Source organism: Oncorhynchus masou, chromosome 6 (assembly GCF_036934945.1).
Source record: "Oncorhynchus masou masou isolate Uvic2021 chromosome 6, UVic_Omas_1.1, whole genome shotgun sequence".
Classification (NCBI taxonomy): domain Eukaryota; kingdom Metazoa; phylum Chordata; class Actinopteri; order Salmoniformes; family Salmonidae; genus Oncorhynchus; species Oncorhynchus masou.
In genome coordinates this window covers 2,042,501-2,061,216 of record NC_088217.1, presented here as the reverse complement: position 1 = coordinate 2,061,216, position 18,716 = coordinate 2,042,501, and positions in this window count along the sequence as shown.

Here is an 18,716-nt window from a genome sequence, read left to right as displayed (position 1 = left end):
CCACATTTTGACCAGGAACAAGAGTGCTCTCCACTATATAGGGAATGGGGAGCCACATTTTGACCAGGAACAAGAGTGCTCTCCACTATATAGGGAATGGGGAGCCACATTTTGACCAGGAACGAGAGGGCTCTCCACTATATAGGGAATGGGGAGCCACATTTTGACCAGGAACAATAGGGCTCTCCACTATGTAGGGAATGGGGAGCCACATTTTGACCAGGAACGAGAGGGCTCTCCACTATATAGGGAATGGGGAGGCATGTGGGATGCATCCACAGACAGTGAAATAACTCAGATTGCTGAAGAGCTAAACCTCTTCAGATTGCTGTGACGTTTAACTCCTTAATGATGGGGGCTGCAGGTTGGACTGATTATAACTGCTATTGGACCTGAGAGTTACTGATATCTGTGCCTGCCTTTCACTGGTAATAACTTTGTTAGAAACAACAAAATTCAACCAGGAGAGAAACAACACACTCTCTCTCTCTCGCGCGCGGAGGGAAACAACAGTAGGGACATATTTCACCTTTATTTAACCAGGTAGGCAGTTGAGAACAAGTTCTCGTTTACAACTGCGACCTGGCCAAGAGAAAGCAAAGCAGTGTGACAAAAAAGTTACACATAAACAAACGTACAGTCAATAACACAATAGAAAAAGTCTATATACAATGTGCAAATGGCGTGAGACAATAAATAGGCCGTAAATAGTCCATAAATAGGCCATAGTAGCAAATTAACACGGGAGTGACAGATGTGCAGATGATGTTGTGCAAGTAGAGATACTTTAGTGCAAAACTGCAAAAAAGTAAATGAAAACGATATGGGGATGAGGTAGGTAGTTGGATGGGCTATTTACAGATTAGCTGTGTACAGCTGCAGCGATCGGTAAGCTAACAGCATGAGTGAAGGAGGCTTTGTTGCAAAATAAGAAGCCGATTCTAGATTTAATTTTGGATTGGAGATGTTTAATGTGAGTCTGGAAGGAGAGATTCCAGTCTAACCAGACACCTAGGTATTTGTAGTTGTCCACATATAAGCAGAGTAGTGATGCTGGACCTGCGGGCATTTGTGGGCAGTGATCGGTTGAAGAGCATGCATTTAGTTAAACTAGCATTTAAGAGCAGTTGGAGGCCACGGAAGGAGTGTTGTATGGCATTGAAGCTCATTTTGGAGGTTTGTTAACACAGTCTCCATAGAAGGGCCAGAAGTATACAGAATGGTGTCGTCTGCGTAGAGGTGGATCAGAGAATCACCAGCAGCAAGAGCGACATCATTGATGTATACAGAGAAAAGAGTCGGCCTGAGAATTGAACACTGTGGCACCCCCATAGAGACTGCCAGAGGACCGGACAACAGGCCCTCCTATTTGACACACTGAACTCTATCTGAGAAGTAGTTGGTGAACCAGGCAAGGCAGTCATTAGAGAAACCACGGCTGTTGAGTCTGCTGATAAGAATATGGTGATTGACAGAGTCGAAAGCCTTGGTCAAGTCGATGAAGACGGCTGAACAGTACTGTCTGTTATCGAAGGCGGTTATGATATCGTTTAGTACCTCAGTGTGGCTGAGGTGCACCAGTGACCAGCTGAGTTGAGTTTATTTGAGTTTATTTTTATTTTGACAGGGACAGTGCACATTAATCAACGTTTCAGTAAAAGTGCCGGTTTTAGCCAGCCGGCTAATTTTCAACCGTAGTCCCTGGGCAGGTTATTATAAACAATTACAATATAGACAATAGCAACATAGAACAAGCAAGACATAGCAACATAGGACAAGCAAGACGTAGCATACAGACAGAGCAACATAGAGCAAAATGCAGCAAGACAAAATTCATAAAAGCAACAAAGTGTTTCCACACCTCACAAGCTACAGACAACAGACAACATGGAAAGCGGCTACACAAGAGAATGCAGATTTACTAAAGGTGCTTTTCCTTAGGGGAACTATACAGTCACCTCTCATGGCAGACCTTGTGGATCTGCTGCCATATGTCTGGGTTTTCTGTTTAACAAAAATATTGAGTGGAGGGGGAGCCAGGCCATTAAGGATCTTGAATACAGACATGCGTCGGTGTATTGCACAAGATTTTCCCAACTCAAGAGCTCATGCTTTCTAAGGATGTGACAATGATGATGGCTATTGGGCTTCATATCAAGCACTTTGAGAGCCTGTTTGTAGACAGACTGAATAGGTTTTAATGTTGTACAGCAAGCTTGGGCCCAACTAGTCAAGCAGTATGTTAAGTGGGGGAGTATCATAGAGTTGAAGTACAGTTTTGCTACCTCTGTAGTCAAACAATTTCGTATAAATCGGAAATTAGCTAGGTTGAATTTAGTTATTTGAATTACCTTTTTCACATGCTTTTTAAAAGAGAGGTTGGAATCAAGTATGATGCCAAGGTACTTAAAATCGGATACCACCTGGAGCTTCTCCCCTGACACATAGACATCTGGCTCAGTAGCATCTGTTGCCCTCTTTGTGAAGAACATGCAAACAGTTTTTTTCACATTGAGATGCAAACACGAGTCACTGAGCCACTTCGTAACCTGGACCATTACAGTAGTGAGTTCTTGTGCAGCTTGTTGTTTGCTCTTTGCATGCACATATATCACTGTATCATCTGCATACATTTGAACTTCAGACCCAGTACAGACAGAAGGCAGATCATTAATGTACAGGCTGAACAGGAGGGGCCCCAGTATTGACCCTTGGGGCACGCCCACATCATAGCTACGAGTGGGCGACAGCTCATTGCTCACTCTGACACACTGAGTTCTGCCTTCAAGGTATGATTTCATCCATCTCAAGGCATCAGGGGAAAAGTTGAACTTTGACAATTTTGTGATGAGAATCTCATGGTTAACAGTATCAAAAGCCTTCCTTAGGTCCAGAAACACAGCCCCAACAGCACCCCCTTTGTCCATCTTGGACTTCACATTTTCCAGAAGAAAGCAGTTGGCCGTTTCTGTGGAGTGTTTCGCTCTGAAGCCAAACTGCATGGAGTGTAATGTGAAGGGGCTGTTGTTGAGGTGGGCAATCAGTTGTTCTGCTACACACTTTTCAACAATCTTTGACACCACAGGTAGTATACTAATGGGCCTGTAGTTACTCACGTCAGCAGGGTCGCCTGATTTAAAGATGGCCATTATTATGGCCGACTTCCATACCCTTGGAAACACACCGAGACCAATAGATGTGTTGGTGACCTTAGTAATGGGGCCAAGGAGTGACTCTTTGTAGTTTTTAAGAAAGGTAGAGTCCATCCCAAACACATCATCAGCTCAGAAACAGGATTGCACAGCGGAGAAGGTACGGTGGAAATCTAAATGTTCAGTGATCTGTTTGTTAACTTGGCTTTCAAAGATTTTAGAAAGGCAGGGAGAGATGGATTTAGGTCTATACCAGTTTAGGTCTAGAGTGTCACCCCCTATGAAGAGGGGGATGACCGCAGCAGCTTTCCAATCTTTAGGAATCTTGGACGATACAAAAGAGAGGTTGAATAGACTGGTAATAGGGGTTGCAACAACTTTGGCGGATAATTAAAAAAAAAGAGAAGGACCAGATTGTCTAGCCCAGCTGATTTGTACGGGTCCAGGTTATGCCGCTCTTTCAGAAAATCTGCTATCTGGATAATGGAGAAACTGGGGAGGCTTGGGTGAGTAGCTGCGGGGGGGAGGCGGAGCTGTTGGCCGGGGTTGGAGTAGCAGGAGGAAGGCATGGCCAGCCGTTGAGAAATGCTTATTGAAATTCTCAATTATAGTGGATTTATCGGTGGTGACAGTGTTTCCTATCCTCAGTGCAGTGGGCAGCTGGGAGGAGGTGCTGTTATTCTCCATGGACTTTACAGTGTCCCAGAACGTTTTGGAGCTACAGGATGCAAATGTCTCTTTGAAAAAGATAGCCTTTGCTTTCCTGACTGACTGTGTGTATTGGTTCCCGACTTACATTAAGAAGGGCCCTTTGGGAAGGGCTACATGGTATGGATTGAAACGCAGCCCTGTTATCTCTCGTTTAAATTGACAGATTTTTGATGGGGATTATTACTCAGCACACACTGGTGCTCCTGAGTGGTGCATCTCAGTGCTAGAGGCATTACTACAGACCTGGCCTGGGCAACTCCAGTCCTCTGGGGTCTGATTGGTCTTACATGTTTCTCCATCCCTTGCAAACACACCTGATTTAAACTAGTTGCGTTCTGAATTTAAGACCATGATTAGTTGATTATTGGAGTCAGGTGTGTTACCTGGGGCTGGGGACACCATTCAAGCCCTCGAGGACTGGAGTTGCATAGGCCTGCTACAGACCCTGGTTCGATCCTGGGCAGTATCACATCTGGCCGTGATTGGGAGTCCCATAGGGCGGCGCACAATTGGCCCAGCGTCGTCCGGGAGGATTTGGCATCATTGTATAATAAGAATTTATTCCTTAATTTACTTGCCTAGTTAAATAAATGTTAAATATATAAAAATGAAATGTAGACTTAAGGATTTAATATGATGTAAGCACTGGACAGATCTTTAGGACATCACAATGAATCCAGTTTCAATGATGTGTACAGTTTAGACTGGTAAATCTAGACTGGTGAATCTAGACTGGTGAATCTAGACTGGTAAATGTAGACTGGTAAATCGAGACTGGTGAATCTAGACTGGTCAATCTAGACTGGTCAATGTAGACTGGTAAATCTAGACTGGTGAATCTAGACTGGTGAATCTAGACTGGTCAATCTAGACTGGTAAATGTAGACTGGTCAATCTAGACTGTTGAATCTAGACTAGTGAATCTAGACTGGTGAATTCCTTTTGGGCCAAGTCCTATATAAACACACCCATTATGACTACCTCTCATGTTTAATGTTCTGCCTTGTAGACACTAATGGAGGGATTTGTCTGAGAGGTGTGGGTGATAAGTGTGTTAACGGACGTGGTGGGAGGTGTGTGTTGGTGGGAGGTGTGTGTTGGTGGGAGGTATGTGTTGGTGTGTATGTGGGTGTGGGCTTCTCTTCGCTGGCTGTTAGCTGGCGGTGATGAATTCTCTGCATGCTTGAACCCAAAGGTTGGCAAATTAACTGTTAATTACTGTGTCTGGGGAGGGGGGGGGGGGGGGGGGGGGGGGGGGTCCCTATCTACCCCGTGAGGCAAGTGTTTATGTGCTGGTAACAAGTGTCGGAGCAGCCTGTCTGTGTTCTGTCAGCAGCGATTGCTCTCAGATGTAACCCCACCACCCCCTCCTGCCCCTCCTGCCCCACACCCTATGCCCTGCTCCTGCCTCCCCCTTCTGCCCACTGACCCCTCCTGCCCCACCCCCTATGGCCAGTGATTACGGCTGTAAGTCTTTCTGGGTAAGAGCTTTGCACACCTGGATTGTACAATATTTGAGCATTATTCCTTTTTTAAACTCTTAAGCTATGTCAAGTTGGTTGTTGATCATGGCTATACAGCCATTTTCATATTTTGCCATTGATTTCTCTAGACGATTTAAGTCAAAACGGTATCTAGGCCACTCCGGAACATTCAATGCCGTCTTAGTAAGTAACTCCAGGGTATATTGGCCCTTGTGTTTTAGGTTATTGCCCTGTGCTTAGCTCTATTCTGTTTCTTTTTATCCTAAAAAAACTCCATAGCCCTTGCTGATGACAAGCATACCCATAACATAATGAAGCCACCACCATGCTTGAAAATATGATGACTGGTACTCAGTGATGTGTTGCGTTAGTTTTTCCCCAAACATAACACTTTGTTTTCGGGACATAAAGTTAATTTCTTTGCAGTTTAACTTTAGCGCCTTATTGCAAACAGTTCTGGAATATTCCTTATTTTCACTCTGTCAATTAGGTTATTGTGGAGTAACTACAATGCTGTTGATCCATCCTCAGTTCTCTCCTATCACAGCTATTAAACTCTGTGACTGTTTTAAAGTTACCATTGGCCTCATGGTGAAATCCCTGAGCAACACACACCCACATTTATTCTGACTCTATACACATTTATACTGACTCTATACACATTTATACTGACTATACACATTTATACTGACTCTATACACATTTATACTGACTCTATACACATTTATACTGACTATACACATGCATATACAATCATCATATACACTGCTGCTACTCTGTACTCTGGGGTTAGAGCTTCCATGAATGGCATTTCACTGTACTTGTGCACGTGACATTAAAACTTTAAACTTGTTAAGCAAATCTTTACCCCTGAACGTACTGTATGTAGGCTTGCCAAAACAAAATGGGTTGAATACTTTTTGACCCAAGACATTTCAACTTTACATTCTAAACTTGATCCATTTTAAATTCACGCTGTAACAAAACAGAAAATGTGTAAAAAGTCAGGTTGAGGGGTGAGAATACTTTTTGAAGGCAGTGTACACTGCTGCACAAGTAGTTCATGTCCTTCAGTTGTAAAGCAAATGGCAGGGAGGTTCGTTCGTTTAGAAAATGAAAACCATCAACATTTCAGGACATTATAAGACTTTATAACCTGACTTTTAGTTTAGTGAACATTATGACTGTGAAAGACCAGCCTCCCATGATGCATCAGTCTGCCCGTGATAATTGGGTTTCAGCTGCTAGTTCAGGTTCCATGTGTGGCTGACATGGTGTAATGAGTGTTCTGTGGAGAAAGAGATGTTTAACCTAATACTGCCTGTTACTGACAATGGGCCCTAAATACCCACTTATTTGGAAGAGCAGAGGGGCTGGAGCCTGGGTTGGTGATGGACCTGGAGCTAGGGCCTGGGACTAGGGTTGGTGATGGACCTGGAGCTAGGGCCTGGGACTGGGGTTGGTGACGGACCTGGAGCTAGGGTTGGTGATGGGCCTGGGGCTGGGCCCTGGGGTTACGGTTGGTGATGGGCCTGGAGCTAGGGTTGGTGATGGGCCTGGAGCTAGGGTTGGTGATGGACCTGGAGCTAGGGTTGGTGATGGACCTGGAGCTAGGGTTGGTGATGGACCTGGAGCAAGGGTTGGTGATGGAACATGGGGCTAGGGTTGGTGATGGACCTGGGGCTAGGGTTGGTGATGGACCTGGAGCTGGGGCCTGGGGCTAGGGTTGGTGATGTTCCTGGGGCTAGGGTTGGGCCTGGGGTTGGGGCCTGGAGCTGGGGTTGGTGACTGGGGCCTGGAGCAAGGGTTGGGCCTGATGGACCTGGAGCTAGGGTTGGTGATGGACCTGGAGCAAGGGTTGGGCCTGGAGCTAGGGTTGGTGATGGACCTGAGGCTAGGGTTGGTGATGGGCCTGGATTTAGGGTTGGGCCTGGGGCTAGGGTTGGATCTGATGGGTCTGGGGCTAGGGTTGGGCCTGGGGTTGGACCTGGGGCTGGGGCCTGGGGCTAGGGTTGGGCCTGGGGTTGGGTCTGGGTTGGGTCGGCCTGGGGTTGGGCCTGGGCTAGGGCCTGGAGTCTGGGGTTGGGCCTGGGGCCTGGAGCTAGGGTTGGATCTGGGGTTGCCTGGGGTTGGGTCTGAGGCTTGGGTTGGGTCTGAGGCTGATGTTGGGTCTGGGGCTAGGGTTGGGTCTGGGGTTGGGTCTGGGACTGGGGCCTGGGCCTGGGGCCTGGGCTGGGGTTGGGCCTGGGGCTAGGGTTGGATCTGATTGGACCTGGGGCTAGGGTTGGATCTGGATTGGGTCTGGGGCCTGGGTTGGGTGGGGCCTGGAGCTAGGGTTGGATCTGGGGTTGGGTCTGGGGTTGGGCCTGGGGCTAGGGTTGGGTCTGATGGGGTTGGGTCTGGGCTGGGGTTGGGCCTGGGCCTGGGGGATCTAGGGTTGGGTCTGGGGTTGGGTCCTGGGACTAGTGCCTGGAACTAGGGTTGGGCCTGGGGTTGGAACTGGGGCCTGGAGCTAGGGTTGGATATGTACCTGGGGCTAGTGTTGGTGATGGACCTGGAGCTAGGGTTGGTGATGGACCTGGAGCTCGGGTTGGTGATGGACCTGGAGCTAGAGTTGGTGATGGGCCTGGAGCTAGGGTTGGTGATGGACCTGGAGTTAGGGTTGGTGATGGGCCTGGAGCTAGGTTTGGTGATCGACCTGGAGCTAGGGTTGGTGATGGACCTGGGTTACGGTTGGTGATGTACCTGGAGCTGGGACTGGTGGCCTGGAGCTAGGGTTGGTGATGGACCTGGGGCTAGGGTTGGTGATGGGCCTGGGGTTAGGGTTGGTGATGGACCTGGAGCTAGGGTTGGTGATGGACCTGGAGCTAGGGTTGGTGATGGACCTGGAGCTAGGGTTGGTGATGGACCTGGGGCTAGGGTTGGTGATGGACCTGGAGTTAGGGTTGGTGATGGACCTGGAGCTAGGGTTGGTGATGGACCTGGAGCTAGGGTTGGTGATGGACCTGGAGCTATGGTTGGTGATGGACCTGGAGATAGGGTTGGTGATGGACCTGGGGCTAGGGTTGGTGATGGACCTGGGGCTAGGGTTGGTGATGGACCTGGGGCTAGGGTTGGTGATGGACCTGGAGCAAGGGTTGGTGATGGACCTGGAGCTAGGGTTGATGAAATGGTTGGTGATGGACCTAGGGCTAGGGTTGGTGAAAGACCTGGGGCTGGGTTGGTGATGGGCCTGGTGATGGACCTGGGGCTAGGGTTGGTGATGGACCTGGGGCTAGGTTTGGTGATGGACCTGGAGCAAGGGTTGGTGATGGACCTGGGGCTAGGGTTGGTGATGGACCTGGAGCAAGGGTTGGTGATGGAACTGGAGCTAGGGTTGGTGATGGACCTGGAGCTAGGGTTGGTGTTGGGCCTGGAGCCTGGGTTGGTGATGGACCTGGAGCTAGGGTTGGTGATGGACCTGGAGCTCGGGTTGGTGATGGGCCTGGAGTTAGGGTTGGTGATGGACCTGGAGCTAGGGTTGGTGATGGACCTGGAGATAGGGTTGGTGATGGACCTGGAGCTAGGATTGATGAAATGGTTGGTGATGGACCTGGAGCTAGGGTTGGTGATGGACCTGGGGCTAGGGTTGGTGATGGACCTGGAGCAAGGGTTGGTGATGGACCTGGAGCTAGGTTTGATGAAATGGTTGGTGATGGACCTAGAGCTAGGGTTGGTGATGGACCTGGGGCTAGGGTTGGTGATGGAACTGGAGCTAGGGTTGGTGATGGACCTGGAGCTAGGGTTGGTGTTGGGCCTGGAGCCTGGGTTGGTGATGGACCTGGAGCTAGGGTTGGTGATGGACCTGGAGCTCGGGTTGGTGATGGGCCTGGAGTTAGGGTTGGTGATGGACCTGGAGCTAGGGTTGGTGATGGACCTGGAGATAGGGTTGGTGATGGACCTGGAGCTAGGATTGATGAAATGGTTGGTGATGGACCTGGAGCTAGGGTTGGTGATGGACCTGGGGCTAGGGTTGGTGATGGACCTGGAGCAAGGGTTGGTGATGGACCTGGAGCTAGGATTGATGAAATGGTTGGTGATGGACCTAGAGCTAGGGTTGGTGATGGACCTGGGGCTAGGGTTGGTGATGGGCCTGGTGATGTACCTGGGGCTAGGGTTGGTGATGGACCTGGGGCTATGGTTGGTGATGGACCTGGAGCAAGGGTTGGTGATGGAACTGGAGCTAGGGTTGGTGATGGACCTGGAGCTAAGGTTGGTGATGGACCTGGAGCTAGGGTTGGTGATGGACCTGGAGCTAGGGTTGGTGATGGGCCTGGAGCCTGGGTTGGTGATGGACCTGGAGCTAGGGTTGGTGATGGACCTGGAGCTCGGGTTGGTGATGGACCTGGAGTTAGGGTTGGTGATGGACCTGGAGCTAGGGTTGGTGATGGACCTGGAGCTAGGGTTGGTGATGGACCTGGAGCTAGGGTTGGTGATGGACCTGGAGCTAGGGTTGGTGATGGAGCCTGGAGCCTGGGTTGGTGATGGACCTGGAGCTAGGGTTGGTGATGGACCTGGAGCAAGGGTTGGTGATGGACCTGGAGCTAGGCTGGATGAAATGGTTGGTGATGGACCTGGGGCTAGGGTTGGTGATGGACCTGGAGCTAGGGTTGGTGATGGACCTGGGGCTAGGGTTGGTGATGGACCTGGAGCAAGGGTTGGTGATGGACCTGGAGCTAGGATTGATGAAATGGTTGGTGATGGACCTGGGGCTAGGGTTGGTGATGGGCCTGGTGATGGACCTGGGGCTAGGGTTGGTGATGGACCTGGGGCTAGGGTTGGTGATGGACCTGGAGCAAGGGTTGGTGATGGAACTGGAGCTAGGGTTGGTGATGGACCTGGAGCTAGGGTTGGTGATGGACCTGGAGCTAGGGTTGGTGATGGACCTGGAGCTAGGGTTGGTGATGGGCCTGGAGCCTGGGTTGGTGATGGACCTGGAGCTAGGGTTGGTGATGGACCTGGAGCTCGGGTTGGTGATGGGCCTGGAGTTAGGGTTGGTGATGGACCTGGAGCTAGGGTTGGTGATGGACCTGGAGCTAGGGTTGGTGATGGACCTGGAGCTATGGTTGGTGATGGACCTGGAGATAGGATTGATGAAATGGTTGGTGATGGACCTGGGGCTAGGGTTGGTGATGGACCTGGAGCTAGGGTTGGTGATGGACCTGGAGCTAGGGTTGGTGATGGGCCTGGAGCCTGGGTTGGTGATGGACCTGGAGCTAGGGTTGGTGATGGACCTGGAGCTCGGGTTGGTGATGGGCCTGGAGTTAGGGTTGGTGATGGACCTGGAGCTAGGGTTGGTGATGGACCTGGAGCTAGGGTTGGTGATGGACCTGGAGCTATGGTTGGTGATGGACCTGGAGATAGGATTGATGAAATGGTTGGTGATGGACCTGGGGCTAGGGTTGGTGATGGACCTGGAGCTAGGGTTGGTGATGGACCTGGAGCTAGGGTTGGTGATGGACCTGGAGCTCGGGTTGGTGATGGGCCTGGAGTTAGGGTTGGTGATGGACCTGGAGCTAGGGTTGGTGATGGACCTGGAGCTAGGGTTGGTCATGGACCTGGAGCTTGGGTTGGTGATGGGCCTGGAGCCTGGGTTGGTGATGGACCTGGAGCTAGGGTTGGTGATGGACCTGGAGCAAGGGTTGGTGATGGACCTGGAGCTAGGCTGGATGAAATGGTTGGTGATGGACCTGGAGATAGGGTTGGTGATGGACCTGGAGCTAGGATTGATGACATGGTTGGTGATGGACCTGGGGCTAGGGTTGGTGATGGACCTGGAGCTAGGGTTGGTGATGGACCTGGGGCTAGGGTTGGTGATGGACCTGGAGCAAGGGTTGGTGATGGACCTGGAGCTAGGATTGATGAAATGGTTGGTGATGGACCTGGAGCTAGGGTTGGTGATGGACCTGGGGCTAGGGTTGGTGATGGGCCTGGTGATGGACCTGGGGCTAGGGTTGGTGATGGACCTGGTGATGGACCTGGAGCTAGGGTTGGTGATGGGCCTGGTGATGGACCTGGAGCTAGGGTTGGTGATGGACCTGGAGCAAGGGTTGGTGATGGACCTGGAGCTAGGATTGATGAAATGGTTGGTGATGGACCTGGGGCTAGGGTTGGTGATGGGCTTGGTGATGGACCTGGGGCTAGGGTTGGTGATGGACCTGGGGCTAGGGTTGGTGATGGACCTGGAGCAAGGGTTGGTGATGGAACTGGAGCTAGGGTTGGTGATGGACCTGGAGCTAGGGTTGGTGATGGACCTGGAGCTAGGGTTGGTGATGGACCTGGAGCTAGGGTTGGTGATGGGCCTGGAGCCTGGGTTGGTGATGGACCTGGAGCTAGGGTTGGTGATGGACCTGGAGCTCGGGTTGGTGATGGGCCTGGAGTTAGGGTTGGTGATGGACCTGGAGCTAGGGTTGGTGATGGACCTGGAGCTAGGGTTGGTGACAGACCTGGAGCTAGGGTTGGTGATGGACCTGGAGATAGGGTTGGTGATGGACCTGGAGCTAGGATTGATGAAATGGTTGGTGATGGACCTGGGGCTAGGGTTGGTGATGGACCTGGGGCTAGGGTTGGTGATGGACCTGGAGCAAGGGTTGGTGATGGACCTGGAGCTAGGATTGATGAAATGGTTGGTGATGGACCTGGAGCTAGGGTTGGTGATGGACCTGGGGCTAGGGTTGGTGATGGGCCTGGTGATGGACCTGGGGCTAGGGTTGGTGATGGACCTGGGGCTAGGGTTGGTGATGGACCTGGAGCAAGGGTTGGTGATGGACCTTGAGCTAGGGTTGGAGATGGACCTGGAGCTAGGGTTGGTGATGGACCTGGAGCTAGGGTTGGTGATGGGCCTGGAACTAGGGTTGGTGATGGACCTGGAGCTAGGGTTGGTGATGGACCTGGAGCTCGGGTTGGTGATGGGCCTGGAGCTAGGGTTGGTGATGGACCTGGAGCTCGGGTGAATGATGGACCTGGGGCTAGGGTTCGGCCTGGGGTTGGAGCCTGGGTCTAGGGTTCGGCCTGGGTTTGGGCCTGGGACTGGGGCCTGGAGCTAGGGTTGGTGATGTTCCTGGAGCTAGGGTTGGGCCTGGGGTCTGGAGCTAGGGTTGGGCCTGGGGCTAGGGTTGCTGATGGACCTGGAGCTCGGGTTGGTGATGGGCCTGGAGTTAGGGTTGGTGATGGACCTGGAGCTAGGGTTGGTGATGGACCTGGAGCTAGGGTTGGTGATGGACCTGGGGCTAGGGTTGGTGATGGACCTGGAGCAAGGGTTGGTGATGGACCTGGAGCTAGGATTGATGAAATGGTTGGTGATGGACCTGGAGCTAGGGTTGGTGATGGACCTGGGGCTAGGATTGGTGATGGGCCTGGAGCTAGGGTTGGTGATGGACCTGGAGCTAGGGTTGGTGATGGACCTGGAGCTAGGGTTGGTGATGGACCTGGAGCTAGGGTTGGTGATGGACCTGGAGCAAGGGTTGGTGATGGACCTGGGGCTAGGGTTGGTGATGGACCTGGGGCTAGGGTTGGTGATGGACCTGGAGCTAGGGTTGGTGATGGACCTGGAGCTAGGGTTGGTGATGGACCTGGAGCTAGGGTTGGTGATGGACCTGGAGCTAGGGTTGGTGATGTAGCTAGGGTTGGTGATGGGGCTGGGGCCTGGGGCTAGGGTTGGTGATGTTCCTGGAGCTAGGGTTGGGCCTGGGGTCTGGAGCTAGGGTTGGGCCTGGGGCTAGGGTTGCTGATGGACCTGGAGCTCGGGTTGGTGATGGGCCTGGAGTTAGGGTTGGTGATGGACCTGGAGCTAGGGTTGGTGATGGACCTGGGGCTAGGGTTGGTGATGGACCTGGAGCTAGGGTTGGTGATGGACCTGGGGCTAGGGTTGGTGATGGACCTGGAGCAAGGGTTGGTGATGGACCTGGAGCTAGGATTGATGAAATGGTTGGTGATGGACCTGGAGCTAGGGTTGGTGATGGACCTGGGGCTAGGATTGATGGGCCTGGTGATGGACCTGGGGCTAGGGTTGGTGATGGACCTGGAGCAAGGGTTGGTGATGTACCTGGGGCTACGGTTGGTGATGGACCTGGAGCTAGGGTTGGTGATGGACCTGGAGCTAGGGTTGGTGATGGACCTGGAGCTAGGGTTGGTGATGGACCTGGGGCTAGGGTTGGTGATGTTCCTGGAGCTCGGGTTGGTGATGGACCTGGAGCAAGGGTTGGTGATGTACCTGGGGCTAGGTTGGTGATGGACCTGGAGCTAGGGTTGGTGATGGACCTGGAGCTAGGGTTGGTGATGGACCTGGAGCTAGGGTTGGTGATGGACCTGGGGCTAGGGTTGGTGATGTTCCTGGAGCTAGGGTTGGGCCTGGGACTGGGGCCTGGAGCTAGGGTTGGGCCTGGGGCCTGGAGCTAGGGTTGGGCCTTGGGCTAGGGTTGGTGATGGACCTGGAGCTAGGGTTGGTGATGGACCTGGAGCAAGGGTTGGTGATGGACCTGGGGCTAGGGTTGGTGATGGACCTAGAGCTAGGGTTGGTGATGGACCTGGAGCTAGGGTTGGTGATGGACCTGGAGCTAAGGTTGGTGATGGACCTGGAGCTAGGGTTGGTGATGGACCTGGAGCTAGGGTTGGTGATGGAGCTAGGGTTGGTGATGGACCTGGGGCTAGGGTTGGTGATGGACTGGGGCCTGGGGCTAGGGTTGGTGATGTTCCTGGGGCTAGGGTTGGGGCTAGGGTTGGGCCTGGGGTTGTGCCTGGGACTGGGGCCTGGAGCTAGGGTTGGGCCTGGGGCTAGGGTTGGGTCTGAGGCTAGGGTTGGGCCTGGGGTTGGGCCTGGGGCCTGGAGCCCTGGGGCTAGGGTTGGGTCTGGGGTTGGGTCTGAGGCTAGGGTTGGGTCTGGGGTTGGGTCTGGGGTTGGGCCTGGGGATGGAGGCCTGGGGTTGGGCCTGGGGCTAGGGTTGGGCCTGGGGTTGGGCCTGGGGCTAGCGTTGGGCCTGGGGTTGGTCCTGGGGCTAGGGTTGTGTCTGAGGTTGGGCCTGGTGCTAGGGTTGGACCTGGTGTGGTGATGGACCTGGAGCTAGGGTTGTTGATGGGCCTGATGGGCCCTGGGGTTACGGTTGGTGATGGACCTGGGGGGTTGGTGATGGACCTGGAGCTAGGGTTGGTGATGGACCTGGAGCTAGGGTTGGTGATGGGCCTGGGGTTAGGTTGGAGATGTACCTGGAGCTAGGGTTGGTGATGTACTTGGAGCTAGGTTTGGTGATGGACCTGGAGCTAGGGTTGTTGATGGACCTGGAGCTAGGATTGGTGATAGGGTTGGTGATGGACCTGGAGCTATGGTTGGTGATGGACCTGGGGCTAGGGTTGGTGATGGACCTGGAGTTAGGGTTGGTGATGGACCTGGAGCTAGGGTTGGTGATGGACCTGGAGTTAGGGTTGGTGATGGACCTGGAGCTAGGGTTGGTGATGGACCTGGAGCTAGGGTTGGTGATGGACCTGGAGTTAGGGTTGGTGATGGACCTGGAGCTAGGGTTGGTGATGGATCTGGAGCTAGGTTGGTGATGGACCTGGAGCTAGGGTTGGTGATGGACCTGGAGCTAGGGTTGGTGATGGACCTGGAGCTAGGGTTGGTGATGGATCTGGAGCTAGGGTTGGTGATGGACCTGGAGCTAGGGTTGGTGATGGACCTGGGGCTAGGGTTGGTGATGGACCTGGAGCTAGGGTTGGTGATGGACCTGGGGCTAGGGTTGGTGATGGACCTGGAGCTAGGGTTGGTGATGGACCTGGAGCTAGGATTGATGAAATGGTTGGTGATGGACCTGGAGCTAGGGTTGGTGATGGACCTGGGGCTAGGATTGGTGATGGGCCTGGTGATGGACCTGGGGCTAGGGTTGGTGATGGACCTGGAGCTAGGGTTGGTGATGGACCTGGAGCTAGGGTTGGTGATGGACCTGGAGCTAGGGTTGGTGATGGACCTGGGGCTAGGGTTGGTGATGTTCCTGGAGCTCGGTTGGTGATGGACCTGGAGCAAGGGTTGGTGATGTACCTGGGGCTACGGTTGGTGATGGACCTGGAGCTAGGGTTGGTGATGGACCTGGAGCTAGGGTTGGTGATGGACCTGGAGCTAGGGTTGGTGATGGACCTGGGGCTAGGGTTGGTGATGTTCCTGGAGCTAGGGTTGGGCCTGGGACTGGACCTGGAGCTAGGGTTGGGCCTGGGGCCTGGAGCTAGGGTTGGGCCTTGGGCTAGGGTTGGTGATGGACCTGGAGCTAGGGTTGGTGATGGACCTGGAGCAAGGGTTGGTGATGGACCTGGGGCTAGGGTTGGTGATGGACCTGGAGCTAGGGATGGTGATGGACCTGGAGCTAGGGTTGGTGATGGACCTGGGGCTAGGGTTGGTGATGGACCTGGAGCTAGGGTTGGTGATGGAGCTAGGGTTGGTGATGGACCTGGGGCTAGGGTTGGTGATGGGGCTGGGGCCTGGGGCTAGGGTTGGTGATGTTCCTGGGGCTAGGGTTGGGGCTGATGGACCTGGGGCTGTGTTGGGACTGGGGCCTGGAGCTAGGGTTGGGCCTGGGGCTAGGGTTGGGTCTGGGGTTGGTGATTGGGCCTGGGGCCTGGAGCTAGGGTTGGGCCTGGGGCTAGGGTTGGTCTGATTGGGTCTGAGGCTGGGTTGGGTCTGGGGTTGGGCCTGGGGTTGGGCCTGATGGACCTGGGGTTGGGCCTGGGGCTAGGGTTGGGCCTGATGGACCTGGAGCGTTGGGCCTGGGGTTGGTCCTGGGGCTAGGTTGTGTCTGATGGTGCTAGGGTTGGACCTGGTGTTGGTGATGGACCTGGAGCTAGGGTTGTTGATGGGCCTGAGGCTGGGCCCTGGGGTTACGGTTGGTGATGGACCTGGGGTTACGGTTGGTGATGGACCTGGAGCTAGGGTTGGTGATGGACCTGGAGCTAGGGTTGGTGATGGGCCTGGGGTTAGGTTGGAGATGGACCTGGAGCTAGGGTTGGTGATGGACCTTGGAGCTAGGTTTGGTGATGGACCTGGAGCTAGGGTTGTTGATGGACCTGGAGCTAGGATTGGTGATAGGGTTGGTGATGGACCTGGAGCTATGGTTGGTGATGGACCTGGGGCTAGGGTTGGTGATGGACCTGGAGTTAGGGTTGGTGATGGACCTGGAGCTAGGGTTGGTGATGGACCTGGAGTTAGGGTTGGTGATGGACCTGGAGCTAGGGTTGGTGATGGACCTGGAGCTAGGGTTGGTGTTGGACCTGGAGTTAGGGTTGGTGATGGACCTGGAGCTAGGGTTGGTGATGGACCTGGAGCTAGGGTTGGTGATGGATCTGGAGCTAGGGTTGGTGATGGACCTGGAGCTAGGGTTGGTGATGGACCTGGAGCTAGGGTTGGTGATGGACCTGGGGCTAGGTTTGGTGATGGACATGGAGCTAGGGTTGGTGATGGACCTGGAGTTAGGGTTGGTGATGGACCTGGAGCTAGGGTTGGTGATGGACCTGGAGCTAGGGTTGGTGATGGACCTGGAGCTAGGGTTGGTGATGGACCTGGAGCTATGGTTGGTGATGGACCTGGAGCTAGGGTTGGTGATGGACCTGGAGCTAGGATTGATGAAATGGTTGGTGATGGACCTGGGGCTAGGGTTGGTGATGGACCTGGGGCTAGGGTTGGTGATGGACCTGGGGCTAGGGTTGGTGATGGACCTGGGGCTAGGGTTGGTGATGGACCTGGGGCTAGGGTTGGTGATGGACCTGGAGCTAGGGTTGGTGATGGACCTGGGGCTAGGGTTGGTGATGGACCTGGAGCTGGGGCCTGGGGCTAGAGTTGGTGATGGACCTGGAGTTAGGGTTGGTGATGGACCTGGAGCTAGGGTTGGTGATGGACCTGGAGCAAGGGTTGGTGATGGACCTGGAGCTAGGGTTGGTGATGGACCTGGAGCTAGGGTTGGTGATGGACCTGGAGCAAGGGTTGGTGATGGACCTGGAGCTAGGGTTGGTGATGGACCTGGAGCAAGGGTTGGTGATGGACCTGGAGCTCGGGTTGGTGATGGAACTGGAGCTCGGGTTGGTGATGGGCCTGGAGCTCGGGTTGGTGATGGGCCTGGAGCTAGGGTTGGTGATGGACCTGGAGCAAGGGTTGGTGATGGACCTGGAGCTAGGGTTGGTGATGGACCTGGAGCAAGGGTTGGTGATGGACCTGGAGCTAGGGTTGGTGATGGACCTGGAGCTCGGGTTGGTGATGGGCCTGGATTTAGGGTTGGTGATGGACCTGGAGCTCGGGTTGATGATGGACCTGGGGCTAGGGTTGGGCCTGGGGTTGGACCTGGGGCTGGGGCCTGGGGCTAGGGTTGGGCCTGGGGTTGGAGTCTGGGTCTAGGGTTCGGCCTGGGGTTGGGCCTGGGACTGGGGCCTGGAGCTAGGGTTGGGCCTGGGGCCTGGAGCTAGGGTTGGTGATGTGCCTGGGGCGGGGGCCTTGGGCTAGGGTTGGTGATGTATCTGGGGCTAGTGTTGGTGATGGACCTGGGGCTAGGGTTGGTGATGGACCTGGAGCTAGGTTTGGTAATGTACCTGGAGCTGGGGCCTGGAACTAGGGTTGGTGATGGATCTGGGGCTAGTGTTGGTGATGGACCTGGGGCTAGGGTTGGTGATGGACCTGGAGCTAGGTTTGGTAATGACCTGGAGCTGGGGCTAGAGTTGGTGATGTTTCTGGGGCTAGGGTTCCCTGGGCCTGGGGCTAGGGTTCGGCCTGGGGTTCGGCCTGGACTGGTGCCTGGAACTAGGGTTGGGCCTGGGGCCTGGAGCTAGCGTTGGTGATGGACCTGGGGCTAGTGTTGGTGATGGACCTGGAGCTAGGGTTGGTGATGGACCTGGAGCTCGGGTTGGTGATTGACCTGGAGCTAGAGTTGGTGATGTGCCTGGGGCGGGGCCTTGGGCTAGGGTTGGTGATGTATCTGGGGCTAGTGTTGGTGCTGGACCTGGGGCTAGGGTTGGTGATGGACCTGGAGCTAGGTTTGGTAATGTACCTGGAGCTGGGGCCTGGGGCTAGAGTTGGTGATGGATCTGGGGCTAGTGTTGGTGATGGACCTGGGGCTAGTGTTGGTGATGGACCTGGAGCTAGGTTTGGTAATGTACCTGGAGCTGGGGCCTGGGGCTAGATTGGTGATGTTTCTGGGGCTAGGGTTCGGCCTGGGCTTTCGGCCTGGGGTTCGGCCTGGGACTGGTGCCTGGAACTGGGGTTGGGCCTGGGGCCTGGAGCTAGGTTGGTGATGGACCTGGGGCTAGTGTTGGTGATGGACCTGGAGCTAGGGTTGGTGATGGACCTGGAGCTCGGGTTGGTGATTGA